General features: G+C 36.9%; 1 long non-coding RNA gene across 1 annotated transcript; it reads left to right on the forward strand.

Annotated features, from left to right (window-relative positions):
• Nucleotides 1-1,378: 1,378 nt before the first annotated feature.
• Nucleotides 1,379-3,461, forward strand: LOC135781860 (uncharacterized). The gene is made up of 5 exons (XR_010545281.2): nt 1,379-1,956; nt 2,498-2,591; nt 2,690-2,822; nt 2,905-3,008; nt 3,119-3,461. It is a non-coding gene; the product is annotated as an uncharacterized lncRNA (long non-coding RNA).
• The last annotated feature ends 2,578 nt before the right edge of the window (nt 3,462-6,039 follow it).

The following is a 6,039-nucleotide window of genomic DNA, read 5'->3' on the forward strand; positions in this document are numbered from 1 at the left end:
GACAACAGCATTAGTGAAACAAAACACAAGAGCACTTTTAATAAGGTAGCCTTACATTTTTTCTAACAAACAAACACTCCCGTATCAGAAATTAACAGCACAGTAATTACTGACAACGTAAAGGGTAGGCTATTTAAATAAAACAACGAAAATTAATGAACGAAGTTCAACAAACTGTAATAAAACGGTAGCATACTTTCCAAATTAAGTTTATTTATAACACTTACACCATCCAATATGTTTTTTCATCAGCCGAACAATAAAGAAGATATTTGCAGAAACCCCAGTGCTCTGTCATGCAAGTCAACCGATCCGCACACTTTAAGAGCTAAAGCATATATATCCAATACAACAGTAATCCCCCATAACTCCGTGTGACATATTGACGTCTTGTGAAGCAAATCAATCAGTTTTTGCAAGAAACTGGACGTTATTTACAACACTATTAGCGTGAATGCCAAAGCAGGAAGCGCGCTTTCCGTTTGAGGCGATCTCTTCCACTGGTGGCGTTTGGTGGCTGTTGGCTATGGATGTTGGTCTCTCTGCGCCACCTATTGAGCGGGAGCGTGAAGTGCACTTCCTGCTTGGCAAAAGCTCTGCATTAACGCTGTGAAATATTAATATATATATATATATATATATATATATATATATATATATATATATATATATATATATATATATATATATATATATATATTCGAATCTCAAAACTGAAAATCGAATGTCAACCCACGGAACAAATATTCAAATATTCTGGTCCAGCCCTACAAATATGGGAAAATTTTCTTCTGAGAGAAACCGAGCGAAAAAACTGCAACCACATGTAAACAGACCATTTTCTGTTTCCCAGTGGCGGAGTGATATATCAGCGAGCAATCAGTCTTACAAGAGAGATCAATGGAATTTTACAAAATGCCAAATAAAACACGACAGAAACTGTATTTCGCTTCACAACTTGTTTTTAAACATCAACGAACACCACGCACCACTCGGTGAGTAGCACAGTTTTGAAAATGAACGTTAAGTGTTGTTTTAATGACATGTTTGTGCATGGCCATTGACTTCCATTCTGAAGCAGTCAAGAGACGCTTCTAAACGAGTCAAAAAGTGAAGACACGACCCATTGTCAAAATTTCAGTGTCCATCACTGTAGTTCATCCAAAACAAACCAGAAAGGAGACCCAAAGTGTTAAATACCGGAATTATCCTTTAAGCTAAATATTTGATCTCTACCGTTTTGGAATCTATTCAGCTGATCTCCGGGTCTGGCGCTACCACTTTTAGCATAGCTTAGCATAATCCATTGAATCTGATTAGACCATTAGCATCACGCTAAAAAATAACCAAAGAGTTTCAATATTTTTCCTATTTAAAGAGCACCTATTATGGGATACACGTTTTTAAACATCCTTTTGTGTGTAAGTGTGCATTAGTACATGCTAACGATATTCAAAAAGTACATACCTCAAAGAAAACGATGACGCGAGTTATCGTCTCTAACGTTCGAGGACTACAAAAAACACTCGGATTGTAGGCAACAGTTTACTTCCTGGGATTAGTGACGTAGATAAGACCAACATTATCATAGTTCAGCCCTCTCTGCTTTGCTTGGGTACGCCCTCAAAGACGGGGGTGGGGTGGGGAGCGAGCGCCGAGTCAGAAGAGAGCTAAAATGGCGGAGGTTGTGAGTCCCTGCTTTGACTCTGTTTGCAAACTCTTGTTTCATTGTTTAAGCGATTAAATCTCTCGAGTAGACGCTGTCTCTTTAGATGCGAGGGCAAAATAGCACTTTATGGACTTCCACAGAGGACATCATGTTTAATACGGTTCCGGAAAAATCCAGTCAGAAGTTGTTCACGGAGTTTTCACAATAACTGCTTCTCATGAACCGAAGCTGGACGTCTCCTCCTGAAAGTTGGATTAACGTTACTGTGCACTTCTGGATCACAGGCTGTAAGTATTCACGTTTATTATTTGCCTTTTACTGTACATTACGTAACCGGTAACCGGAGATTAACATAATGTGCGTGTAGAGCTAAGCTTGCAAGCTAATTGTCTTGTGTTGTAATACTGTATTTCATAAACAACGTACCATATTTACACACGTGTATGTTGAATTATGCAGGCTTTCGTTTTTTTTATCAATGTTGGTTTAGACATGTTTACAAACTTGCTAAGTTGCTAAGATAAATACAAATACAAATGCCAGCTAAACTGTTACCGGTAAAATTTGTTCTCACGATCAAACTCAAGAAACTCTAAGTACAGATGATTTGTTTAAAGTTATATGTATTTTACTGTTGTATTTACTTGAAGCTTTCTTAGATTTTGAAACGAAGTAAACACGTAATGTGTGTTGCTAATGTTGGGCCATGTAATATGTAATACATTTACGTTTTAATGAATAGTCTAACGATTTATAGTCGTTGTACTCTATTGTTATAATATTTCTTTTTGACTGAATACATGTTTGTTTTATTTGTCTATATCCTAGATTCGCAGCTGTACACATCCTTCTACACTGTATGCAAACATGCAACATCATAACACACAGTACAAGGAGTCAGACTGGCATATGAGGAGCAAAGGTGTTTAACACATATTATGTATTTACCTAGTTAAACCACTACCAGTCTTAAATGTATAACTGATGATGACAAAGTTTTTTTTCTCTGCATAATAATAGGAACCCAGGCAGTAGCATCGTTTCACAATGTTTCCATCACCATCATCAGTGGATGCCTTTGCCGTCCGTAGCCTGAGATTTCAGATTTGCAGCAAAAAAAATTGATTTTCTCATTTATTGGAATGCTGTGCAGGTATTTAAGTATTTTAGTAACTGTGTTAAATAAAGTAGTATTTACTTTTACAATAAATTAATTGCTTGTTTATATTTTACAGGTATTTGTACCTTGCAGCCATCCATTACAATGTCACCAAGCCGTAACAAAAGCAGGAGAGGAAAAGTACAAGGCTATGTTCCCAAAACACACAAGTGACATATCGTAAGCAGTAATGTTTTATTTCAAATACATTCATAATTAAAAACTTAATGTATGAAGCAGGGAAATAAATGATCAAAACAAAAGATTTATTGACTGCAATATTTCTACAGTTATGTGGAGGATGTGATCAGGCTTGTGTTTGATGAGGTATTTGAAGATAAGCTGAAGGAAACCCCGATTCCAATGGACCTGGCATCACAGTTTGAGAGACCTTCAAAGGAGGACGTGATTGCATGCCATCTTCAGTGCAGGGGTCGTCGAAAGCCAAAATTGTGACCGATCTGATCAGGAAGCTCCAAGCGTATCTGGAGAACAACACACGACAGGATGATAACCTTATAGTGTCGTCTTAAATAGCACCAGCTGACAAAGCTTTGCTGTGCCATTTATCTGAATAGATAGCTGTAAGAAATGAATTGAACAATTTTTGAAACAAGAGCACAATATGGTTACTAAAGTATGTTTATTTGTATATTGTTTAACATTTAAATATATATTTGTAATAAATTAAAAAAACTTTTGACTGATTATTATATTTTCTTTAAAGTTGCATCTTTTGTTCTTTTGGGTACTTTGTTACTATAATGATACTTTAGTGTTATTGGTTTAAAAATGTAATAAAACTTAATCTAGTCCTGCACCTCAAAGGCTTATAGTCGGTACAATAAATGTTCTGTGTGTAGGGATTTAGACAATTTGTGCAAAACCTGGATGATGAATCACGCAGGTAAGAGGCCCTGGAACCTGTTGCATTCTCCTTAAAACCTAATAAGTAAAAACATAGCACTTATAAGTAAGCAGTTTTTCATAATAAACTTTACCATAGTGAAATAATGTAGAACATTCATTTCAATTAATACTTTCTTTGTGCTACATTTGGTGTTTCCATATAGTTTGCACAGTAATATAGTATGTAAGCGGTCTTTTATAATAAAGTTTACTATAGTAAAATAATGTTAATAAGTGAAATAGTTTTATAATCATTTCAAATAAAACCTTCTATGTGCTACATTTGGTGTTTCCATATAGTTTGAACAGTAATATAGTATGTAAGCGGTCTTTTATAATAAAGTTTACTATAGTAAAATAATGTTAATAAGTGAAATAGTTTTATAATCATTTCAAATAAAACCTTCTATGTGCTACATTTGGTGTTTCCATATAGTTTGCAAAGTAATGTAGTACGTTATAATTACCTTTTGGATGTCTTTTTCGTCTTCGTTTAGCATTCTGGCAGAGCTAAGGACACCTAAAAAAGTTAAATCCAATCGCGTTCATTGACAGAGATCGTTTACATCGTAACGGCCGTCTGAACTCTCTGGATCGAGCTTGAAGTGGTAAGGCAGTACAGACACCATCATTTATAGAGAAATATAGCGCTTGTTTACGTTGCCTGTGACTCTCAGTCAGAACTGGAAAATCCACGCGTAGTCAGGGGCGTAACCTTTCAAACACACGCCGAACCCAGTTGACCAATAACAGTTGAGTAGTCATCTGACCAATCCGAATACACTAGACATTTTGGGAGGCGGAGACAGGAACTAAACCGAGCGTTTTCCAGACTGGCAGAAATCGGTGAGGTATGTAAGCAATTTATAAGACTCACAGTGCATTAGTTCAAGTTTTAATAACATGTATGTACTATGGGATATTACAATAACGTGCTAACGTGCTAATTTATTAGCATAATTGGTGCTCTTTAAAACTTGACTCTTCTGTAGTTACATCGTGTACTAAGACTGACAGAAAATTAAAAGTTGTGATTTTCCAGGCAGATATGGTTAGGAACTATACTCTCATTCTGGCGTAATAATCAATGACTTTGCTGCTGTAACATGACTGCAGGAGGCGCAATGATATTACGCAGGGCCTGAAAATAGTCCCTTGCCATTGAAAGTTACTAAGGGGACTATTTTCGGCTGCTGCGTAAATACACTGCGCCTCCTGCAGCCATGTTACGGCAGCAAAGTCTTTGATTATTACGCCAGACTGAGAGTATAGTTGGAGCTGGAAATGAGCATATTTTCAAAAAAAGTGGAGTGTCCCTTTAACAATATAAACTAACTTCACCACTGCCTCGGATACCCAAAAGTTTGTTTCCACCACAATAATGCAAGTATGTTCAATATAACACTGAGCATTGACATCTGTGTACTTGCATAAAGTATGGCCTTTGAAGGAGCATGCCTATGTAAGGAATAGACAACAAAGCACCTCACTATGTTTTGGATTGGAAGACAGCAACTAAAACTTGGCATTTATAAGCAATAGCTTTTGCATTGAAGTGAAGCAACATTTGTATTTCTCTATCCCCCTAGACTCTCCTCATTATGACCTCATGCACAAATCGTTCAAGAATACGCAACGTTTTTCCACATTTGATTCACATTAGTTTACGTATTAGCCGGGCTATTGTGTTCGGGCATGTTTAGTCATTCCATGAAGATCAGCATATGTTGTAGTTTGGATGGTTGTGTGCCTTTTAGGATTAGATAGCAAGTTTTCTTTGGTCAACTACTGTAGCATTAATAGAAAGGCAACATTGGTTGTCCAGCTAAACCAGCGGTCATAATAATGGCTATGCGGGTCCATCAGCTAACCAGAAGCAAGCAGACTGGGCAACCATGGGTTGACATTTTATGATTCTTCAGTTTTTTTATTGTGATCTTTGAGGTGGTCGGGTTCTTATGGCCTTGCCATTTATTGGCGTATTGAGACCAGAGGATAAATAAAGCAGCAGGACACAAGCTAGGTGCTTTCGGAGAATTGCACTGTGTTTGTTGCGGAAAAAAGCTGAGTGTGTAATATTGTAAATGAAACCTTACCCTACCCTCGCTTCTTCTGAATCTCTCCCTGGACTGTTTGGTTTCGTGTTAAACTCCAGAAAAGAGAGATGATGGAGAAGAATCCAAAGTCATATTTTCTCATTATTTTGTTTACGCGCCGAGGAAGGGGCCAAATGTTTGGAAGTATGGGTAAACTTTGTTCCCAAAGGAAGGTGAAGAATTGCACAAGAAAAAAAATGACACAA

This window comes from Paramisgurnus dabryanus, chromosome 23, assembly GCF_030506205.2.
Source record: "Paramisgurnus dabryanus chromosome 23, PD_genome_1.1, whole genome shotgun sequence".
Classification (NCBI taxonomy): Eukaryota; Metazoa; Chordata; class Actinopteri; order Cypriniformes; family Cobitidae; genus Paramisgurnus; species Paramisgurnus dabryanus.